Source organism: Parus major, chromosome 3 (assembly GCF_001522545.3).
Source record: "Parus major isolate Abel chromosome 3, Parus_major1.1, whole genome shotgun sequence".
Lineage (NCBI taxonomy): Eukaryota > Metazoa > Chordata > Aves > Passeriformes > Paridae > Parus > Parus major.
In genome coordinates, this window is record NC_031770.1 from 5,248,140 (window position 1) to 5,272,865 (window position 24,726).

Consider the following 24,726-nt stretch of genomic DNA (forward strand, 5'->3'; position numbering starts at 1 on the left):
GAAGAATTCACACATAAAAATAGAAGCCCACGTAGATTGGCCATATATGGAGTACCGGGGACTTCAGAGGGATACCCTCTTCGGACCACCCCTTTGGCGGAGGAAATCGCTTCTGCGGGAGGGCCCCTGCCCCCCTGCTCGGGCGGTCCGCCCGCAGCGGCCCTCAGCCCCCGACCCCGACCCCGGCCCCGGGGAGGCGGCGGCGGGGCGGCTGCGGGAGGCGGCGGGGCCGGCGGAGGGAGCGGTGCGGCGGCGATGACTCAAACCCGCCCGGCCCGCTCTGCCCCCTCCCGCTCCCCCCGCCGGGGAGGGCTATTAAAAGCTGCTGACGTAGGAGCGGACGGCCATCTTTGATGAGGGCACGGCTCCCGATCCATTGAAGAAGGAGACCCGCGGAGGTCAGCAGCCTCCTGTCCTTGCCTCCCATCCAGCTGCGGCACCGACCCACCGACCCCGCCGCGCCGCGCTTCGCCAGCCCAGGTAAAGGTGGGAGACCACCGCGGGCACCGGCTCAGCAGGGGGAGGGGGCCGTATTGACGGTAATGAAATGGGGAAAAGGATATATTTAAAGTGAGACCCGTTCGGCTTTTTGTCTCCAGCCTCTGGGCTGCTGAGGGGACAGAGAAAGGCAGGGAGAAGGGGGTGATTTCGCTGCCAGCCTCATCCCCGGCTGGAGCCAGGGGAGGCAGCCGGGCTGTGCCTCTCGGCCGTGCGGGCGGCTGCAGGCCGGCGGAGAAGGGAAGGTCGGAGGAGAAGGGGAACCAGCGTCATTCCCAGCCCCGAGCGGGGAGAAGGGTGTGCGGGCGTTGTGCGCTGCTGGGCCGGACCGGGCTGTGCCGCCCGGGGCACTGCAGCTCCCGTACCGCGCCGGGCTGCGGCGGAGCATCAGCACCGCGGACAGCGCCGGGCCCGAGCGGGACGGGGAGAGAACGTGTGTCTGCGTCTGTCTGTGTGTCCGTGTGTGTGTTCAGCACCGCGGACAGCGCCGGGGCCCGCGCCGGGACCGGGGAGTGAGAGGCGTCTGTGTCTGAGTGTCTGTGTGTCTGTGTGTCTGTCTGTGTGTCTGTGTTTCTGTGTACGTTCAGCACCGAGGCCGCGGGAGCCGTCGCGGTGCCTCCGCGGCGGCAGCGGAGGCGGCCGTTCTGCAGCGCCCTGCGGCTCCGCGCCCCCCGCCCCGGGGCTGCCCCCCCGGACACGGGACTGGGAAGCGATTCCCGACTGGCAAGCGGCGGTGCTCACTCATTCCAGGACAGGACCGCGGGCAAGAGCAGTTGGGATTGTGCAGCTCGGAGTGAGAAGAGGGAAAAATAAAATTTAAAAAACAACAAACAAACGAACAACAAAAACAGGCAAATAACATCAGTTTCTGCAATTCATCGGCGTTTGGCACTTCGGCCCCTCTCCCTGGAGAGGTGTTCGTGCAAGGAAGGCGGGGGTTACATAACGCCCAGCCCGCGGGGTCCCCCCGGGGCCGGGCACTGCCCGCAGGGACCATCGGCAGCCCCCCGGGGCTTCCCCGCAGCCGCGCTCCGTCCCCCGGCGCCGCTGTCCCCGGGCGCTTCGGGCACTGCGTGCCGCGGCTCCGGCGCCGCTGTGCCGTGACCACCGGGGGCTCAGCCCGTGCCGGCCCCCCCGCCCCGCTCTCCGCGCTGCGGAGCGGTGCGGAGCCGACGCCTTATGTAACGCGGGCTGCCCCGTCACGGCTCCTGGCTCCGGCTCTCCCGACGCCGGCGGTGTTCCCTCCGCCCGTCCTTTCCGCTTCCCGGCACCCCAAACCCCTCGGTGCGGTTTCAAGTTGGTAACTTCGCTGTTTTGTTTGGTTTTTTTTTTTCTGCGGGGCGAATAAACAAGGGGAGAAAGGGGGATTGGGCTGCGTGTCCAGACACTGCGCTGCGTAGCTGCGTCAAACCGGAGCCGCGGGATCTGCCAGATTTACGTGCTTGGATTAAATAATTGCTGCTGGTTTCGTTCCCAGCTGAAGACGGGGGGACGGGGGAGTGGGGAGTGGGAATGGGGGGCTGGTCTGCGGCGCTGCCCGGGGGTGGCAGAGCAGCCCCTTAACCCAGACCTGCCTGCTTCCAGCTCTGGCCACAGCATCTTCAAGGACTTGCCTGTCCCACACACCCACCTCGTCCTAGCCCTGGGCATGGAGCAGCTCCCCCATTGATCAGCACGAGGATGATGTGGGGCAGCCACCCCTGTGGGTGGCAGGGGAAGGGATGGAGCCATCTGGGAGACGAGTGCTCCAGTGGGTGCGGATGAGGAAGCGACTCTCTCCTAGGCCCCCAGCCACCTGCACACTCCTGAAAAGAAGCTAGTCTAGGAAAAAGCAGCAGTGGTTTTCCATTGCTGCTGCATCGCGCAGAACGGGTCAGCCAGGAGGTGACCACCGAAGAGTTTGGTTCCTAGGATGGGTGCCAAAGGATAATAGAGGTGACCAAACCAAAGATGCAGGCAGCTCTGATTGGCAAAAGCAAAAGCTTGTGGCTGACTCTAAAGTCAAAAGGAGTTGCAGAAACTCAACACGGTACAAAACCAAATGCAGCTAGATAACAACCCCCAAATAAATGCAGCTTAACTTTCTTTCCACAGCTAACTAAAAAATGAAAGTGACATTTCCAAGAGCTCTCGGGACCAGGCTGTGTGTCCATTGAACTCATGGGGGCAGTGAAAGAAAGAACAGCAGAATCCTACCCTCAAAATACATCTAATGAGATGCAGCTCCACTTCCCAGATTTATTGCACTGGAGGTGGGAGCTGCTTTTCAGGTCAAGGGAAAGCTTTTCATTTTTCTCCCTATGCTTTAGGTATGGCAACAAATAGCAAGATTAAGGTGCTAAGACAAATAAAGCACGATCTCTACCTAGTGCTTGCACTGCTTTAACTGAGTGAGGTAACGAAACAAAACACTTTTCCTGTCAGTGTGAACAACTTCAGCGATTTTTATGTCTGTGTCACGAGGCTACAGCTGCTGCATTTGTAAGCAACCCTCAGGGGAAAATTAGAAAGTATATGGCAAGGAACAGGGCTCAGTTTGCTAATGATTTCTTCTCTAAGGAACAAACAGCAGAAACTGTTTTCCCTTTACCTTGGCTTGTTGTCACACAATTACTCTTTTTCTTGCATTTTCCCCCCCCAAAATCTCTGTCATAACGTTTTATAACATAGGGAGGGTACTTTCATCTGTACATATTTATACACATACACACACACACACACTCATTTCAGCGATTTCTAGGGATCTAAGCTGGATAAAACCACAACAGATGCAGGCTGACTTTGCAGCATTCATTGGGCAGAGTGCATTTTTCTGTCTGTGGAGTTTCATGCCCTGCTACCAATGCAGTCACCTTTGGGCTGGGCCAGTGCCAGGCAATCTGTAACAACAGACTTATTCAAGCATTTCAGAGCTTTAGAGTCTAAGCAGACAGGAATAACGCATTGCTAGAGAGCTGCTACAGGATGCACTTCTCAGGCAGATCATGATTACCTCTAGGAAGTTGGACTTTGGAGTGGGCATAGGGCTTGTCTATCTACTCCTGGGAATGCTGAGATATAGTTTGTCAGGGCTGTAAGTTGTCAAGGAATAGTTTATTTTTTTTAGCTTATTATTTCTGAGCCTCTAACGGTGTCTTTTTTCTTAGTTTCAATAAACTCTGGCTTTCTTTCCTTGCAGATTCAGCTTGCTGTGTTGTACTGCAATGAGCACTTTCTCCAAAACACACAAGTTATATTCCTAGTTGTTGTCTGTCACCCCTTTGTTACTCCCTCCACAAATGCTTAGACACACACAAACTCCCACCACCAAAATCTGCCTCTTATTTGATCATGATTTTCAATATGCCGTCCCACATCCCACTATGTTTTCTAGGACTTTCCACCAAGCACAAAGACAAGTCAACTTGTCAACAAGTCAACTGCATAGGTTTGAAATTGTTCTTTCTGCTTTGTGATGGCCCCAAGGCTGACATTGCAAGACCTGAAAGTGGATCAGAATGGCCCAGAGGAAGTGTTTGAACCACCTGCCCTGCTATATTAGAGGGAAATTTAGCTTTGCTCTTGCATCTTTCATCTTGTTCACTTGCTATTTCCTCATCACCTCATGCTCACCTACAATCCTCTCTTAATTCCTGCTAAAGATCACCAGGATGAAAGAAACACATCACAGGCATTAGGACCCTGATGTGAAAGGCGATGAGTGCTGTCTTCTGATTTTGATTATTCCAGCAGGTCTAATCCAAAGTCAGTTGGAATCAAGGAAAATACCTCCCTGTACATAATTTTGTGAGACTTGTAAAAGAATATTTAGCAGTTTAGTTTTTCAAAGGGAAACAAATGCTGTGTATGTATTCCCTCTGAAATATACTGGCATGCTGTGATTCTAAAGAGAATGTAATTTGTATTATAACCTTTTCCTTTTTTTTTTCTTCTCTTTTCTTCTCTTTCTTTATTTATTTACTTATTTACTTTAATAATAAGAGACATGGTATCTTATCCACTAGAGAAAGCTGAATTCTTCTGTAGGCACAGGAAGGAGAAAAGGGAAACACCAAGTAATTAATCATGGCTATTCCTGGCCTTTTAGAGCTGAATGTTAGTGCTGACCAATCTGTGATCTGTCTGCCTATTTAAGAGATTTATTTATTTATTTATTTTTCTTTAGCACTAACAGTGCTCTGTTTCACTTTTTTATGAGATATAATTTATTATTAGGCTCAATTGGTGTGAAGCGGCATAACTGAGTGCTACAGGCCAATAATCTTCCAAGCTGGGGCTCCTTATTTGTATTTTAAACCAGAAATGGGTCTATTTGCTAAAGGAGCAGCTCTTTTAAAAAAAGAACTCATTTAGAATGCTGCCCTCCCAAAGCCCATCCCTATTTTTTACCGGCCTGGTGTCATTGTCGCAGACCCTCATGGCCGAGGCTCACACGGCCAGGCTGCCTGAGAAATGGTGACAGCGAGCAGTGATGAAGCAGCAGAGGAGGAATCCTGCATGTTATGCCTTATTTCAGGTTGGGTTCTGCTGCACTCTGCTGGTACATAACACCATCAGAACTTGAATATGACTTAAAACCCAGGACGCAGCTAAATTTTTCCTAAAGGCACAGTTATATGCAGAAAAAGTCAGAAATTCCTTGCTGTAGCCATTAATTGTTCTTCAAGCTGAGAAGTAGTGTGAAGTTTTCCTACATTCCAGTAAGTGCACAGGAAAATTATGCTTCTTCTATCAAGTTTTTTAAGGCAACATTCTTAATGGCAGAGACATTGTATTTGTAGAGTTGAAATATGAAAGAACAGAGGCAAAGGCAAAGCCAAGTCTCACTGTCCAAGTGTCTAAAACTGAATATGTTCTTATGTGTTTTCACTGTAGTTATAGTTTTTCTTGTGCTTTTGATATGACCAAGTTTTTGTGCCAGCATTTACTGGTAGAATCCATGAGCAAAATTAGAGTTATCATAGACTATGGCAGTGCTAACAACTAAAATTTGTATCCTAGACATTACAAAAGGATGCCTCACGTAGGTGATTTCCAAAGTTAATGCAAGATTTACTATTTCTTCCTCAAAACCTACAAATTATCAGGGAATTGCACACACAAGGCACTGCAGAGTCCTTGGTAAGGCACGTTTGTAATTTTGCATTGATCTCCTCCATCTCCCACATTTTCTTGGTAGCATTCCCTTGCTAAAAATCCCAGAAAATCTCCAAAGGCTTTCACTGCCACAAGTCTGGAAAAGAGACTACAAGTTTAGATTGAAAACTAAAGCTCTGATCACTTCACAGCTTGGTGTTCATCATGCTCTATTTATTTGTTATACTTACTCGCCACCCAAAGGAGAGGAATTCTGTTCCTGAATTGCAACAAAGTTGTAGAGGAAGTAGTAATTGTATTTTTCCTTTTGTATAAAACGGTTATTTGGAAGATGAGCCAACCTCTCCTTTGGTTCCTTTTCCCACTCCTGGAAATTATAGCTCCCAGTGGAACTGTGCAGATGCCAGTTCCTTGATCTGTCTTACAGAGGTAAATATATTTCCTCCAGCTACTCTAAAAAATTTCACGAAACAAAAGTATACTTCTTCAGAGGAGCTCATCTGTCAAAATAGTGTTACCATTCACTGATTCTTTTTTTGAACAGGAACAGAAGTCTCCTATGCATATTTAAGCATTTTTTTTCAAATAAAAGCTACTAAAATTAGCTTCACTATGCTTTAGATGCAAATTGAAGTTTTCTTTCTCTTCCCTGCGCTAGTATTTTTTTTGTTCAGTCTGGTCCCATTCACATCCTGAGGCACCTCTCCATTCACCTCAGAGGGATTTAGCCAAGCTTGCATTTCTGCAGGCATCAGGGAATTGCTGTTTGGTCCAGCTCAGCGCTGTTGCTGCCTGGAGCCTCTGCACCCTGTGCACCCTCGTGGGCACAAAGCTCTGCGGGCTCAGGGCTGCCTGTGCCCTGCAGCGCTGACCCTGCCAGCGACTGACATCGTTAGGAGAGAAATTTCTGTTCCCTGTTTATTAGGCACAGACATCTCTCAGGGATAATTTGCTCCTGCAGAAAGCAGTAGGAAGATGCCGGGCAATTAATTGGACTGGAGATGTTTGGTAACATATGAACTTCAGATATTGGGGGTTAGGGATTAAAGAACCAGGACTGCACATGGAATATCTGGATTCGGGTGCAAGTATCACACATTATATAAATGTAACCTTTGCCAAGTGTCTCAGTTGCCTCCATCCATAAAAGAAAAAGCTGAGATTAAAACACTTGCAGTTTCAGATGTAGGACAAGTACCCTCTACCTTCGAAAAGATATTTTAATGAGTATTAGGGCATAGCAGTTTCCATTTCCTGGGGGTGGTGATCTAAACTCGATACTCCTAAAATGCAACATTCTCCCAACAAAGGTAGTTGTCATTTACCTAGAATTTGACAGGGTGTTACCCTACCACGACTGTTTCCTTCAGGTTAGTAAAAGGCTTGGCTGGAAGGATCATAAATCCAGATTATTACTATTGAATTCATGATAGCAAGAGAAGAACGCGATCTCAGACCAGAAGGTGGATTAAACATTCCTGCATTTGCTTGTGCATTACACAAGACCAGGACTTTGGCAGAGCTCTGTGTTCCTCCAGAGCTGCAATGAGCTGCAGGGGAGAGTGGGACTGAGCCCTCTCCCTTCAGCAGCACTGATTCCAAACCAGTAACATGAGAGCTGAACATACAGCCCAGGTATGTTCTGTGAATATTTGAGTATTTTGGCCAAACATTTGCTTTTCCAGACACCATTCACCTAAGTGAATGTAATTTCAAGGATGTGAAATGCCATCAAGAAAGAAACCAAGGTATGCAAACCCAATTAAACTGGAATTCACTGGTCTTCCAACAGCCAGTTCTCCCCAGAGAAGCGTTTGTTTTATTTGCTCAGCTGTATGGAGACAGGTACTGGTTGCAGAGCTTACTGAAGGATTTTCTGCAGCTTTTCTGCCATTAAAAACCTGTTCTTGGGATACGGAATTTGCAATTCCTGAAAACGTAGGTCTTTTATTATACCAACAGAAGAGGCAAGAGGCAGAAAGGCCAAGAGCAGCAAAGGGGTTTAAGATGGCACTGGATGAGTGCAGGAACGGGATTATGTAGCGTGGCTGGTGCTGGTCACAAGAGACTGGACTTGATAAGGCAGCAAGTCTCTTCAAGTCTGATGTTCCTAAGAGGTTCTCTTATTTAACAGAAGAAAGGAGAGGAAGGAAAAAAAAGGCCTGGATGGTTCTTTGCTGTCAGTTTAGTTCATTTTAGAGATGAGCACGTCAAGAGACAGTGGAAAAACCCCTCGAGGCACCAGGAATGCACTAAGTATAATTGAAAATGCTCTAGACCGCCTTTGTAAGGCAACAGTAGGCCATCTGCAGGCTTTAGGTTTTCAATATTAGCAAGGCATTTTTAAATCATTGTGTTGTCTTGTTCCCTTTTTCTTAATTAACCGTTTTAAATATACAAAATAGGCTGCTCCTGAAGCAACTTCAGGCTCTGAGGTTCATTTTCTAAGCCTGGTAAACAAGAACAGGTGTGCACTTCTAACAGGCTGACAAATAAGAACGCAAGAGAGCTGCCAACGTCACACAAAAGGTCCCCAATTTCCAGATTAATGCTCAGGGTACTTAAGGTTACAGTATTAAGCAGGCTGATAGAGGGTAGCATGTGACAGAAGAGCTGAGAGGCATCTCTCATCCTCTGGAGGCCTCAATAGCTGTGCTGCCTTTTTTTTTTTTTTACTTGGAGTTTGGAGTCTCCTCCCAGTCCTACCTCAAATTCTGAAGCCTCAGCTCTCTGCTCTCCTCATGTTCCCCAAATGTCCTGAGGGAAATCACCCCCTCAAGAGAAGGAGATGCACACAAAGACCCTTTTCAGCCCCATTTAGGACAGGGAGCTTGGTATGGACAGACAAGGCTTTACAGGCAATGGGCCACCCGGAGCACAGAGAGACAACAGGGAAAGAATAGGAAGACAGGAACACAGTGCAGGTGGAGATGAAGAGCTACTCCCTCAGAGCTACAAGGACCTCAGGGCTTCCCTCTCCTTTGAATGGGTCGTTGAGTAAGAGGCCAGAAGATGCTACCCATCAGTGAACTGAAGCCCTATAAAACAGGACATCCCACAGGCTGCAGGTCCTCTGACTTAACAGTTTCTACAGCAGTACAATATTCCAGCTTTGCTTTCAAAAATTGCTTGCAGTGAAGAGTGTGACAATATATTGTTTTTAACTGAACAGTGAAATCCAGTAAATTCTTTATTGTGGATGCAAGCATTTACCTGTGAAGTTATTAAACTGCTATTTAGATTGATGAGCAAATCTGCTGCTGCCATACTGTGATTTTCCTGTGGTTACCCCTATTCCTTTATGGAGTAACACTTGCCTTTCTCTTTAGAGTTCATATTCTTAAGAGCTCCATTCTTTACCAGTAAGGATCCCATATTTCTGTCCTTCCCTTGCCTGCAGAAAGACTTTGCTTGCACCTAGAAGTTTACTCACACAACTTTTAAAAGATTCCCCAGCCTGGCAGGTGAAGAGATAAGACACAGATTCAAAGGCCAGGACAGACTCCATGATTCTGGGAATTAGATGTTCAAGCTCAGAATGTGAGACTCCAAAGCCGTTTAAAGATTTCAATTTCTTTACCTTCTTTTCGTATTCTGTTTTTGTGGTGACATTTCCAAGAAATGTGTTGTGCACTCAGCTGTTCTCCAGACGGAGTTCTTCCATTCATGCCTGCAGTCAGAATCTATTTCTCAAAACAATCAACTTTCTACAGCAGGGAAGGCAGACACCTTTCAAAATTTAACCAGGCTCTCCAGTATTGTCAAACACAGTAAGCCAGTTACTGAGCTTAGATGATTTACTGCATCTTAACCAAAAAATGATCCACTGTACCAATAAGGATAAAGAAGAGAACAAGAGGATAAAGATCAGAATGAATAACTAGGGGAATGAAAAAAAACTCCAACAAAACACAAACCCAAATACAAAAAAAAAAAAAAAAAGACAAAGGCCAGTAGACTCAAGAGAAAGGACAAGATAGGTTTTTTGTTTTGTTCTCTTTCTTGCTGTTCTTTCCCTACAAGCACACCATTAACAATTACCTTGACTCAAAAAGTAAACATCAATCCTTGAGTTTTGATAGAGTCATTTTAAAGGTGTCTTGAAATGTTAGGTTATAAAACACTCTCACTCCTGATGCCCAGTCTGCATCCCCTTAGCAGCCACAACCTTCTGTTCCATCTTTGCATTTCACAATGCAGAGGGGGTGCAGAGGTGTATCCTTAGTCCTTATCTCAGTTTTATAGGTACATACAGATAGCAGGATGGCTGGATTTGTGAGCAGTGTCCCCTGTAGCTAGTGTCTCAGAGAGAAATAGCAGAGCTAAAGGATAATGACTGCTACCCACTCACTGCGGTGTTGGAGATGTGCACTTGCTCTGCAGCACTTATATTGAAAATAAAAGCAAACCAGTGTTTGTAATATCACAAGGCAGAGCCCAGACATTTTTCCTTTTAGTAGAAAGCCTAAAAAAGGCCCTCTTTTCAAGTGTGTTAGAAATAGAAGCCTGTTTCAGAAGAGACATGAAGTTATCAGTGCAAATTAATAGCACCAGATGGGGGGTTAAATTGCTGCCTCACAGCTGAAGACATGTGAGTGAATGAAAGTGGTAGACTATAAAAAGGGGATCATCAGAAGTGATGAGATCCCACTGTGAAGTGGGATTTGTGAATGTCGTGCTTGTGCTTGTAAGCAGTTGCTCAGATGAATGGTTTTATGGGCCAGAGCGAGGGGGAGAAGGGAACAAAGTCATGGTCATTTTGTAGACCATGTCTCATAGCAATGATTTTACTGCTTTTTTTGGGAAAAGCTGCTCAGCAGGGCAAGCTACAATTGAGCATTATGGAGCTTGGTTTCATGAGCTGGCACACAGGAGCCAGGGAGCTCACCAGAGCAATCAGAGAAATGTGGTTGTGTACTGGGTGTGTGTGGCAAAGTTTTGGGGGGGATGTAAGGGGAAAATCCTGTGAAAAGCTGCCAGAAACTTCTCCTGGGTTCAATGGAGACAGTCATAGCTGGCTCCAAGATGGACCTGCTGCTGGCCAAGGCTGAGCCTGTGAGCAATGGTAGTGGTGCCTCTGGGATAACAGATTTAAGAAGGGGGGGAATAAAACTGCACAAGAGCAACTGTAGCTAGAGAGAGGAGTGAGAAAATATAGGAAAAACAGCTCTGCAGACACCAAGGCCAGTGAAGGTGCTGGAACAGAGATTTCCCACAGCCTGTGGCGAGCCAACTGTGCCCCTACAGCCCATAGATATCTACAGAGGAGCAGAGATCCATCTGCAGCCTGGGGAGGAGACCCATGCCAGAGCAGGGGAATGCCCTTATAGGCTGTGACCTCCTGGGAAGCTCACACTGGAGCAGGCTCCTGACAGCACCTGTAGACCCAGGGAGAGAGGATCCCATGGTAGAGCAGGTTTGCTGGCATGAGTTGTGATCCTGTTGGGAACTTGTGCTGGAGCAGCCTGTTCCTAAAGGACTGCACCCTGTGGAAGGGGCCCGTGCTGGAGTAGTTCAGGAAGGACTACAGCCCATGGGAAGGATCCAGTTGCAGAATTTAATGGAGGACTGTCTCCCATGGGAGAAACCCCATGCTGGAGCACAGGAAGAGTGTGATGATTCCCCCCCTGAGAAGGAAGGAGCAGCAGTCAATGTGTGATGAACTGACTGCAATCCCCATTCCCTGCTGGAGGGAGAAGGTAGAGAATTGGGACTAAGGTTGTGCTGAGGAAGGAGGGAGGGGTGAGGGGAAGGTGTTGTATGATTTGGGTTTATCTCTCATTGTCCTACTCTGATTTGATTGGTAATAAATTCAGTAACTTTCCCCAAGTTGGGTCTGTTTTGCCTATGAGATAAATTGCTGCATCACCTTCCTGTCCTTATCTCAACCCACAAGCCTTTAGTTGTATTTTCTCTTCCCTGTCCTTTTGAGGTTGTGGCTTTGTGGCTCCATCCAGCCATGGCCAGCTGGATCACAGGCTGTTGAACTGGGACAGCACTAACTGGGTCTGCCTCCAGAACAACAGGGAGCTTTGTCAGGAATACTCCAGCTTTAAGGGTGCTGTTACTAAAAGTGTGGCAGTTCTTACATTAAGAGAGCAGCTCTTTAACAAAGGTATTCCTCAGAACATTTCAGTGGAAGAGGAGGATCTGTTTGGTGATAACTAAGCCATTTTTAACTCTCTGGACACTGTAACAAAGAAGCCACAGTTACAAAGCAAACGTCTGGAGTTCAAACACTTCAATAATGCATAGCTGCATTATGCAGAGGACAAGCTGTGGAGCTGCTCCTCCTTTCCACTGGAAATGCAGTGTGCACCTGGAGTGCACAACAGAGGCTCAGAAAGCCTTGAACACCATTCTTTACGTGCCCCAAGAAAACAGGGCTGCAGCTGTGCTCCTTTACACTACACAAAAACCAACATCACCACCCTTCCCTGAATCTCAGAACTAACAGTGACTTAATTCTGACTGAGAAACTGGGCAGAAAGTTACGTATATACAAACATACTGTGGTTTGTACGAGTCAGGAATGTATTGTATTCTATAAAACCCTGAATCAGTTGAGCATAATAGGTATTTTGCTGATGAGTCACCATCTGTCTAAAGGAGAATGTGGTCAGGTCCTCTCTCCAGCACTGCAGAGTAGAACTGACTCACCTCTGCTGGATCTGTTCTTTAAGCCCAAAACAGAGGCAAGGCTGAGAAAAGTGGCTCATCAGCACCTCAGTAATCACGTGGCTGAGATACACTCAAGGTATGACGCACTTGAAGAAATCAGAGAGCAATTTGCAGCAAACTAATTATATAGTGAAATCCCCATCATTTTCTGTGTTCTGGGAATGCTCACCACAAATTTTGATTTTCCTTGGCTTCCTCTTCATCTGAAATGATTTGATGAGTCCTTTTTCAGAAAAAAAATCTCTGGATCTTCAGACTGTTCACTGCACACATTTGAGGCTTGACCTGTACTGCCTTCCTTCTATATTGTCCCAGGGGCTTCCTGCCCCCTTACTGAGTGTGCAAGGGCTGCAGATGTGGGAAGGTGTGGGAACAGTGAAAAGCTTGTGTTTCAAATCCAGAATTTGCTCTCTATGAATATTCCTAATTAAGTATTTCAAAAAATGCTATTTTGGCAAGCATTTTTTCCTGTAACTTTATCCACAAGATTTTTGACAGTAATCTTGACAGAGTCATGTGAAATAACTTTGTTTTGAGGTTATTAAAATGCAGAATTGCAGCTGGATGCGTGCTGGTCCCATTTCCCCAGCTGAGCTATCACGTTCATCTCTGCAGAAATAGCAACTGTCACAGCAACAGTCACAAGAGATGCAGCCCTCAGAGAATCACACTGAGCAAAGAAAAATATCTAGGACAGTGATTTAGCTTGTCTGGATTAAAATGTTCCTCATAGATCCTTTAGCATTGTTAAAAGTCATCCTAAAGGAAGATGACAGGCTGTTCAGGCCTGCCACAAGTAACACAGAGGAACAAATAGTTATTGTGGGAAGGCTAACACTGCATTATACATAGAAAATTCTAAGCAAGTTCCTGGGAATGCTGGAACAAGAACATTCGACCTGAATTTCAGAAAATCCCTTTCTGTGCTACCATATGTTGGAGTATGGGGAAAAGCCATGAAACTAGCTTTGAACTAGTGAGGTATAAAGAAGTTTTGTTTTGGGTGACAGCCTCATTTTCACAAACTCATGGTCACTCTGAGATGGGACATAGCAAACAAGATGCAGGGTATCAAAAAATGTGTCCATTTCTGGACAGGGGTGGAGTATTCTGAGTTGAGTTAGAGATGTGATTATTTAAAAATTTTTAACAGAACTGCCAGGACCTGTCTCTCTTCAAAGGAAGATGAATGCATGTGGACTTGTGAGGGTCAGCAGCAATCTGGCATTCTTTGGGCAAATGATATACACTGCAGGACTGCCAGATACAGATGGACTAAAGGGAAATGTCCAGATGTAACTGCAGATGTCATAGGAAATTAAGCCGCTCACTTGTGCTTGTGATTCAAGAAGTTCCATTTCTAGGTCAGATGACAGCTTAGTTGGCCATTACTGCAAACATCTCTGACTTTCTTGAAGTTTTCTGCCTAGAACCCATAAAAAAGCAAGGGACAAGTGCCATTTGTATGGGAAGCACATTGTAAAGCCATGTGAAGAATTAACTTGATGAAGGTTAACAATGAACTAAGGAAGACAGTTGTTAAAGGATGAGGTTCTTTAATACTCAATAAAAAAAGATACATTGACCAAAAGAGCTGCAAATATTTGTTGTCACTGTGAAAGCCAATATTGCCAGTTTTGCATATGTAAAAATGTAAATATTTGTTCTGGTAAACACAAATATTATTCTTTGTGAACAATTAGGTTTTAGACTAAACTACCAGTAAAGTTTATTCATCTACTCTGTTGTGTCCTGTTGAATAATGTCCTGGTATCATTGTGAAATATGGGTCACTGAGAGATTGTTTGTTTAATAAATCAGACCAGCAAACAACATGGAAATACTATTTAATCAATGCTGTTGAAATGAATTTTTTTCAGAATTCAACCACCTCACTCTGGATAAATGTCTCTGTTACTGCATAAATTAATTAGTATTTCTCACATAAGGACATTTCAATTATATGGTAAAATCTGAAAGCTGAAAATGCAAAATATTGGGGGAAATTTAGTACTTTAGGTTAGAAATCTTATGCATTTTGTAGCTATTCCAATTCCTGAGAGAACAGTCCTTCCCTCCAGAAGTAACATAACCTCTTGCCTGTGTTTTAGTAGCTGGCTGACTAAGTATGTGTGCAGAATGTGTGACAAGGTAGTCAGACCCCCAGGCAGTGAAAACAGAACTTTGATTTGCTGGAGGAAAGAAATGGACTCATTTCTGTCAAAGTTTTGAAAAAGATGACAGTAATTTTTAGAAATAAATACTTTGACTTCTTTTTTTTTTTTTCATTTTTTGTAAAGGTTTCATTTATCTAAGAAATGAAGAGTTTTAATCTTAGTAAGCATTTTGATTGTTATTTGATTAGTCTATAAAATCAGTATATTGCACATTTTCAATGAAATAGGAAACTTTTTACTGTTTCTTTGCTCACTTGTGTCAGTCTCTCTGTCTGGCATGAGCCTCGTTCAGCTCCTGCCAAAGAGTCTCTGCTGATGGATGACATTTGTTCTATTGTTTAGTCCCAAACCCCCTAACACACTTACACTGATTATAGACTTCAGAGCCAAGAAATACTGACATTCAATCAGAACTGGGGAGAGAAGGGGACAAAGTTTTTTTGTTTGTGCTTTGAAGATGCTAAAAAAGCTTTCCCAGCCTTGTAACTTTGGCAACAGAAATATAATGGAAGTGGGAAATGTTTATGTCTCATTTTTGCATGAGATGGAGCAGATGAAGAGCAGTTTGGGCTTCTCATGGCCTAGCCATTTCAGGAGATGTTGCATCAGATGTCTGGGATAATATGGAAGCTGTGATGCAGGTTCCTGTCTCTTGTGGAAATAGCATTCAACAAAATGAATGGCCTTGAAATTCATATTGTTTGGAATAGCAGGTGCTGTGCCATGGGTCAGAAAGAAGGATCTCTTTTAAATCAACAAATGACTGGAGAAATAATATTTTAACACTGGTATCCTACTGAATTCTGTATTTTTACCTCAGCATACACATGTGATGGATCCCTTGTGGTACCCTATGGGCACCTTCTCAAGTCTCAGGCTGTACAAAATTGCTGGAAAAGATGAACACAATTCTCCTTTTCCTGGCTTTGTCTACATTCTGCTTGTGGGCTTCAGAGAGGCTTAAAAGAAAACAAGCTGATAGGAGCTGCTGTTCCATATTGGCCTTGGATGGGGACACCAAGGGCCTGGGGCTACCTGTTATCCTGGGAAGATTGCCAAAGCACCTGCTGGGAGGTGACTCTGGGGACACATGGAAGGCTCATATTCTGTGATCACCTGTCTAACTTTTGATTTGGTCATATTTAGAGACTGCCCTTACCCTGGGGGTGGATGATCACTGAGGGGCAGAGGACAGGTGTCCACTCTCATTCCTGGGTCTCTGTGAGCAGTTGTTGATGCCATGAACCTCTGGTGCTTTGCCCACAGACCTTCAGTGTGTGACTCCTTCTTGTCCTCAGTGGTTATGGTCTTCATGTCCGGAGGAGCAGACAAATCCCAGTGGTGAGAAGGCAAGGGAAGGGGAGAGTGCACCTAACAACTCATAATTTCTCTTCTTAAATGGGGATAAGCAACACAACGCTGGTTTTGGATTTTTGAATTTGGTAACTTTATGGGCAGGGACCTGTAAAGGCTCTATTAACAATTTCAGAAGCCAGACTGTCCTGACAGGCCATCTTCACATCTCACCATTTCTGCCTCCACTAACCATGGGCAAGGGTTAATCAGCAGTGGAAGGAAGGAGCCTTCTCAGCAGCACAAACGTGGCACATGCCTTACCTAGTCAGGCTTCACTGCCTCGATGACATTAATTTGTTCCTGACCTAACGCTCCCAGCGCTGCAGTTCAACGTGTTTATTAATTCTAGGAACGAGCTTTCAGATGAATTTTATTGTTGCACTGAGACACAACGAGGTGAAGATATGTTAGTTCTATTCCATTTTCCATATCTATGCCATAAAATGTTGCATTTGTGCTGCCTGTATTATTTGTGAGCTTGTATTAGTGCTTAGCTTAAGGCCTATTGAAATGTCCTGGAAATAAAATAGCCTCATTAAGCTTTGGGGTAGATTTTAAAATTCTTGTTCATTTTTCAAGTTAGAGGAGGCTGAAGCAGCAAGACTTGCCAAAGAACTAGGATTCCTATGTTACAAAAAGTTTCACTAACCTGGCTCAGACACATAAAACTACTGGGAGAAATTTCCCAGTGGATGATCACTCCTGACATTCATCGACTTCTAACAGGATGCATGGGTTGGTCTATTGTTTCCCAAAAATTTGAAATTTGTCACATTCCTCAGAAGAAGAAGGCACAGGTTATTATGGAAACAGGTGCCTGGACTGAGTGGACTCATTTTGGGATGAGTGCCACATTTCAGTAGAAGAGAAATTTCTTCTACTTGATGTTGACCAGTAGGGGAAAGCTCTGCTTTCAAAGAATGATTAAATATGAATAAATATTGATTTTTCATTATGAATAAATATCTGCAATCAGACAAGTTAATCAATATAAGCTACTTTGAAATTAGCCTTCTGAGCTAAACTTTGCTACCCCTGGGTTCATAAGGAAGATTCTATTGCTTCAGTATGAGAGATTAATGCTCCTGAAAAAAACTGTGCAGGAATATTCTTTCTCACCTTTGCCTGATGGGAAGAAGGATTTTTATAGTTCATTAAAGAGGGTGGCCTTTTCCAGGCTCTTAGGCCAAGTCCTCAGAAAAGACAGATTTTATATCCTTTCCTCAATGAACTCAGCACTAGTTTAGTTCACCCAGCCCAAGGCACTTCACTGCTTTTCAGCAGTGAAAAAAAAAGAGGAATTCAGAGCCCTCCCTCACAGGCTGGTGTTTTTTTTTTTTTCTTTAAATACAAAATTAATCTAAAATTAATTTCAGCTACAGCTACAGTTATTTCCATATGCCAGGACAAAGTTTTAAATCAGGATCTGTATTTTGGGGTTCCTGAAATTCAGATGGGAGCTAAATTTACTTCCCAGACTGCTGGCAGCTGTCTACTGGGCACTGATGATGGTTCGTGTTCATCCAGGGCCTGTCTGAAGTTTCAGACAGTGATTACCCTTAATGTCTAATGAAACCTGAGGAATTAATTAGTCTTTTTTGTGACTCTGGTATCCTGAATTACTTAACCTGGATTCAAGGCAGCCTCATGGGGCGGAATGGGGAATGCAGTGGAACGGGACAGAAATAGATAATCTGTCATTTTATTGTCGTGTCTCCCTTCACTGGGTTTGAACAAATGCAGGGCAGGGCACAAAACCTCACCAAAAACTGCATTTCTCCCTCCTCCAGAGGCTGCCAAAGCTGACCCCTCTCCTCACCCAGCACCCCAGGGGCTGCACCAGGGTCTGGCTCAGCAGGGCTCAGCGCTGGATCCTGCAGCAGACCGCAAACACTGCAGCAGCTGATGGCAAATCCCCGAGGTAGAGGCTTCAGTGCATCAAACAGCAGAATGGACACTGCAGCACCCCCCCCCTGCTCCAGTCCTGCCGAAATGTAACACCCAGCACACCTCCTCAGCATCTTCACTGCAGCCTTGCAGGGAGCACTCGCAGCAGTGGCTCACTGCAGAGACTGCAGTGCCCTCTGCTTTGCAGGAACTGGGGATGTTGCAAGGAGGTGATGCTCTGGGAAAGGAGAATTTGTGGGTCTGGTTACGAGTGGTGAGAGAGGGGGAAAGGCATCCCACTGCTGCTGGAGCAGAGGAACACAGTGAGGACAGGAAGGTGCTGCAGAAAACATGAGGGCTCACAGCATCACTCTGAAGAGGGGAGCGCTTCTTTCTCTCTGGCAGCCACCCAGACCCAAAGTGTAATAAACCCACAAAATGGATTCTTTTTCTTTAAAAATAGATCATGCCCCCCCACGGGCTCCTTAAATAAATCTCTTGCCCCTGTTCTCTTCAGCTCAAGGTCACCTGGAAGCACAGCCCTTTCACTACAGCACTGGTGTTTCAGCACGAGTGCGGAGAGCAGCGAGCCCCAGGGCTGTGGCCACAGATGTGCTTCCTGACTTTGCCCATTGCACTTTGCATCTGGGCTAAGCCTGGGAAGTTTTTGGACAACAGTGTGGCTGTCAGTCACAGGGCTCCGAGCTTACAAGAGCTGAAGTAGTTACAAAGCTTTCTTAAGCCACTAGCTGATGTAAGTGACATAAATGTTCCCCTTTTCCCTCAACAATGGGTGTTTTATTTATTTGCTCGAACAAGGAGCTTTTAGTCTACCAGATGGGTCCAGGCTGTATGTCCTCCAGACCTGCTCCTTAGATGAATTTTCAAAGCTTACAAGGGTAACTTCATTTAAATCTGTGGCCTTCAATCTACCCTTGGGTTAAGTGTGAAGACAGCAGCTGCAGTCCAAGATCTCTTACACCACATGGATTTTCTGCTGTATGTGCCACTGGGGCTTCAGGAAGGAAGGCATCATCTCCCTCTGTTTATTCACTTACTGAAAAAATATTGTCAGTATGGTAAAAGCAGTTGAAATATCTGAAATGGGCAATGTTGCTTACAGAAAACAAATTCTGTTTTAGACACAGAATTGTTACCATATTATTCTTAGGTCAAGAATGAAGAACTGTGGGTTCTTCAGGAATTTAAATTACATAAAATACACAAGCAAACAATGATTGCTTTAGATTTAAATTGGATTACATTCAAATGAAGTTCATGCTCCATCCTGCTGTCTTTACTTACAGGAGTAGTATTTATAAATACATAGTAAAGCATGTCAATATTCTTGATTGGATCTTATTTTACTAACAAATTACTTCATTAGCAAGTATTGTTCTTGTCTTCAGAATGTTTCAATTTTTAAAAATCCTCATACATTTGCAGGAGGGATAGAAGTGATGGGAAAGCTTTCCAAAACTAAAACTAGCTGAAAAAAATAAAGAGATTTTGGCTGATACTGAAAGACCAGAGCTCCTCTACCCAAACCTGAAAAGATGGCTCTCTACTGGTGGGTTCTAGAGGAGAGACACATTTACTGTTCCCTGAAGAGCTGCAGCAAAGCCCTTGGATGCACCATGTGCTTGAGACACCTCACCTTGAACACCGGCTGCTTGGCCACTTAGGAGTATAAAAGCACCTTGTGGGGTAGAGTATTTTCAATGCTTGATCTCACAAGCTTCACAACATTCCAGCCCTAACTCCCCACTGGGGACATCTCTGGAAGCTATCTACCACTGCTGAACGTGCCTTTTGGGAAGATGTCAGTTGTTCAGCATTTCCCCCACGTCACAGGCTGTGCTCAGTGTGCAGCACCAGCTCGGTGCCACCCTGGGCTGTGCCCTGTGGTCCTTGTCACACTGCAGCCCTGGGAGCTGTGGTGCCTCTTGCTCCCAACCTGGGTGAGGCATCCCTGTGATGCTCTGGAGGCAGCACTGCAGAAGGTTGCTTGTCCTTGGGACAAGCTGAGGTCTCCTACAGAGGACTGGAAAAGCAGCTGACATCCAGAAAATCTCTGGATTTATGCTCAGGTGAATGAATGCAGATGCACCTAAATAAACAGGAGTCTTATGAAGGTGGAGAGGTTGGAAGGTGAACCCTGTTTTTCTGATGCACACAAAGCTCTGTTGGAATGTTTAGAAGAACCAGATTGGCTGTCACTATTCATCCACTGCAAGGAGTAATTTATTCCTTCCTTTTGGCTTGGCTTTTTACAAAGCCTCTGGTCTTAAAGACCCAAAGTCACCTCATGTGGGTCCTGCAAAGGCAGAAAAAGCTTTAGGGATTTAAATGAAACTAGAATTGGAGCTTTCATTGCCAGGCAGTGAGGCAAAATCCCTCTGCCCTCAGCTGTGTATGCATACTCTGCTTGAAATCTGGAGCTGTAGGATATTGACAGCAGAACTGTGGGAATATCCAGGCACAGTTCTGGGAAAATCCTCTATTTGCTGAATTCTGTCACTTGTTTGTGACCAGACCGTGATTGCTGTCAAATGTCAGCTTTTAATTTTTTTTTGCTGAGTTTATTCTTGCTGTTTCTGTTGTTAGTATGTGAATTGCTCTTGTCCCAGCTCACTGCTGTGGTTCACCATCCAGCAGCTGAGTGAGGGGGTTGGTTTTGTTTCAACACGTGCTAGAGCCAGAGAATCCTCTCAGCCATGTTATGTGTAAACCTTCACATTTGATCCTCAATCTCTGCAGCTCCAGGTGTGCTTTTATGTCTTAGATGGATATAAGGCAGCCTGCCTTTCTGCTCAGTTTCAGGGTATTTTGTGTGATGTTTTCTTAATTTCTACAGCACTAAATACACCCTCTTGCCACCAGCAGTAGTTGTACCTTCACAGCTCAGGGATCTGGGCATTGAATATCAAGGATTTCAGCAGAAGCCCCCATGCACCTCTATATTGCAAACAGTTGCTTCCCAGGAGCCAGACTGCTGTAGCCAAGAAACAGTTAATTGTTGTTTATTTTATTTACATGATCAAATTTAATCTCTTGTTTTACTGTTCAGCAGAGCTCTATAAATCTCATGTGACCCCACGGGACTTACCCAGCTCCTGAATTTCCCAAACCTTTCCCCTGCAGATTGTATCACACAACCTGTTTCAACATATCCATCCTCCTTAGTGAGAACAAGAACTGCAGGAGGGGAAAAGGGGCAGCTCTTTCAAAGTGTTTTAAATTCTGTCCTTTCAAGCCCAGCACCTGTGGGTTGATAAGATTCAACCAATAATAATGCAAGTGTAGGACCTGGGGAAGGGACAACATTCCCATAAGGAGCTGGAAAACTTTCTACTCCCAAGCACAAATTGAAAGGGAAAGGTTAGAAGCCAAACCAGACCATCTTACATGCCCTTGCAGGCCTTAATTCCTTCACAAACATGTGCAAACTCAATACAAAGAACTAGCTAAATAAAAATCCCCATGCAGAGAGAAAGATTTTGATCCTCTGTTAAAACAGTTTGAGCGGAAAGGATTTTGCAGCCTCTCTGTTAATCTGCTGATCACGTGGCTGAAAGCGATGCCCTTGAGGCACTATCAAGCCTGTTGTTGAATTGATTGGTCAATAAAAAAAGAAAGGAGGAAAAAAAAAAGACTAGAAGTTGTGCTCTTGTATTAGTACAGCTAAATCCTTGCCTGCAAGTCTGGGTAATCTTCACTAGAGGAGTGTGCTGGGGTTTTTCTCATCAGCCTGTAAAGGCTGAAATGGACTTCTGAAGAAAGAGAGGTTTCTAAATCAGCCTTCTTCGAATTTGTATTACTGATTCCTGGAAAATGAGTAGCAGCCAGGAATTAGTTGTAGGTGTGAATCAGAAAGCAGCAGGGGCCTTTGAAAATAAGTGAATAAGTTTTCCATATCCGTGGGCTGCTATTATGCATTCCTGTGGCTAATATAGTTTGTTACTTAGCCTAGAAATGTCAGATGCTTTCAATATTTGACTTGTACAACTCTAAGGGCGCTGTAAGCATTCTCTGTATCCACCTCACATGTAGTTCCCAAGTTATTGGTTTTGATACAAGTATTCACCAGTAGACAATGGTGGATATGACCCAAGGATCTTCCCATTTAATCCTCCAGTTGTGCCCAGTGGAGGAAGCACAGACCTTCTCCCTTCTCTGAACAGCATTTTCAGCACTGCAGGGTTTTGGGAATAGGTCTGGACTGGTCAAGGGTACAGCTTCCCTTCAGGGAGATGAGCTGTTTAACAGCAGGATTTTTTGTTATTGTGACTCTGTAAAAAAAGCCTTGAAATAGTAAAATTTAAACTTGTAAAAGGTTTAGTGGTTTAAAATTGGGCTCCCAGCCCTTTTTGTTACATAAACTGCCTTTAAAAAAGATACTCTGCTGTGTCCTTAAACTGTGCCTGCTGCATTTTATGTACTCACACGTCTATCTGTGTGTCACCTGTGTATAAACAGAGAAGGAGGAAGTTAAAAACTAAGTAAGGTCCCTTCTTTTTATAACATGGCTGTAGCTATTTCTTTTTTTCTTGAAAGGAGGTAAGCTTTTCAAAGTTCATGAACTCTTCTTCAGCTTTAAATCCTACTTCCACAGTTTAAGTTCCTAGCAGAGACCATGACACAAAGTAGAGGAAAGAGGATCCAGGGGTAGGAAGTGGCAGAAAGTGAGCCCTGAGCCAAAACCATGGCAAGGCATGAGACATCCTTGGGGGACACTCAGAGCACCCTCAGAAATGTCAGCCTTTTTCTTTTTGTTTTGCTTGTTCATTTTTAAAGCTCCTTTGTCCCAGAGAAAACCCACTGGCCATAGTGAGGAGGTGAAGGAAGACTCATTTTGGATAGCAGTTCCTCGAGGTGATGGGCTTTGACTCAGGCTTGCAACCTCTTGTGCCTTTGCTATTTTAGTGATGGTGTTGCATCTTGACATGACAGCACCCTCAGCACAGATGGCTGCATGCACAAGGACAAAAAGCCCAAGCTGGGAAGTTCCCTTCCCTCTTGCTACCTGCTTCAGATGCTTCAGATATAACAAACAGAAGGCTGGGTAGACAGAACATGAATAATCAGTGATAACCAAGAATTCCAAAGACAATGATCTTAAATATTCATTTCTTAAATATCTCTTTTTGCTGTCCCTCATAGCTGAAAAAAATCGTTCTTCAGTTAAAAATCCAATTCTACAAATAACATCATCAGCCCAGTTTCATAATGCTTATATTTTGTCAGCTGCTGATTTGACTCTGACGACTTAGTTAAAGAAGATTTCTGCTAAAAATATATCAGCCCACTGCTTGAAATGCTTTTACCACCAGTCAGAAATGAAAGGAAAGGATGAGTATTATAAACATAATGAATAGCTTTGTTTACCGCAAATACACGTCAAGAGGGGAAATGTTATTTATTTACATTCCTGATGCCCTCACAATCACAGTGTGTTTTACTCGCCTATTAAAATGTTTATATTTAGCATTAATTGATTTTTTTTCATTTCTGTTGAAGGTCCTTACTGGTGTTACACAGCTCAGGGTTAGGGGTAGGTGTGAGTCCTGGGCTGCAGAGAAATCTTGCAAATGCAAACCATGCAGAAAGAAGTGAAATGTCAGCTGAGTGTGCTGACAGCCTGTAACAAACAAACCATCAGGGGAACACCTTATTCCTGTCTATCACTTTGAAATCAAAGTTTTGACAACATTGATGCTGACGGGGTTAACTGTGTCACTGCCAATCTTTTACATTAAAATATGCAGTTATTGTTCTTTCACCACAAAATGCTTTTCCATATTTTTTCCCTTCTATCAAAATCAGCAGCCATTCCACACTAAGCTTGTGCTACTTAAGCTAAATGTGCTACTTAAACTCTCAGCTTGTTTCATCCGGTCCTAGAAGTATCAGAACTAGTAAAGATGGGATAGCACCCACTTTTAACATACAAATAAAGAACCTCACATCTGTTCCAACTGTGAAGTTATTCATTGTTATATTCAATTAACTTTTTTTAAATATCACTTTCAAATTAAATAAAGTTACAAAATTTCCTCCTGACTTGCAGAGTTCCATAAACTGTGGCAGAAATTAGCTCTGCTTTGTGACAGGCCAATGCAAATGTGCTCCCTTTTCTTACTGTAATACTCGTGGGTTTCCTTTCTATCATCCATTTAGCCTAAAAATACCTTTTGCAGTTTGTGGGTTTCCTTTTCATCATCCATTTAGCCTAAAAAAATTTTTTTTCCAGTTTGAGAGTTTCCTTTCTATCATCCATTTAGCCTAAAAAAAAAAATCCTTCTTCAATTTGCGGGTTTCCTTTTCATCATGCATGTAGTCTAAAAATGTCTTTCTTCAGTTGTCAGGCTGCCTTCTTGGATCATTATAAGAAATTTGAGGATGATCTCTACTGGTTTGCATTTGCTGCCATTGATTTGATCTGTGTGTAATACAAGAGTGTGGAACTCTTCTGACGTTTTGCACTGACTTTGCAGAGGCAGAGAAGACGTAGGAAAGGTTGAGGCAATGTGGAGCGAGGAGGTCTTTTGAACAACTACTCATTTAATGCTCTGTTGCAGAAACTCAACTCCCTTTCTCTGCTGCCACTGGGGCTGCTCCTCTTGGTTTGTGAAGGCATAAAAGGAGACTCTTCACCCACGGATCATTATGGTTTGGAATGCTGAGGGGTGATGATTAACTTAAACCAGGAGATCTGGAAGAGGTCTGGATGTGTATATGGAGTGGGGGCTGGACCAGGAGCTCTGGCACTCTTGAGAAGACTGTGCAGAGAGAACAGTTTCTTTCTACAAACCTAGGAACAGGCCTTGCAGCAGGCCTTGTGGAGCCTGGTGGGAATGCCCCAGGAAAATTAGCCATGCTGTTTTCTTATTCCTTGCTGTGTCTTGAAACCCTCAATAAATGTTTTGCAATACTCCCATTTTATATTTCTATTCCATCTCAGAGAAGCAGAAGGAAGCAAGGTAGAGCCCCAGAAAAATCTGGCAGAAAATCATTTAAGATGCCAAGC

The 24,726-nt window shown here is 44.6% G+C and overlaps 1 protein-coding gene across 2 annotated transcripts in view; it reads left to right on the forward strand.

The window, feature by feature from the left end:
• Positions 1 to 220: 220 nt before the first annotated feature.
• The window catches only part of SNAP25 (synaptosome associated protein 25), a 61,984-nt gene continuing 37,478 nt past the window's right edge, over positions 221 to 24,726 (forward strand). For both annotated transcript variants that reach the window (XM_015620555.2, XM_015620554.2), the window contains exon 1: positions 221 to 480. The gene's annotated coding sequence lies outside the window, so the exon portion shown is untranslated. The remainder of the gene's footprint in view (positions 481 to 24,726) is intronic.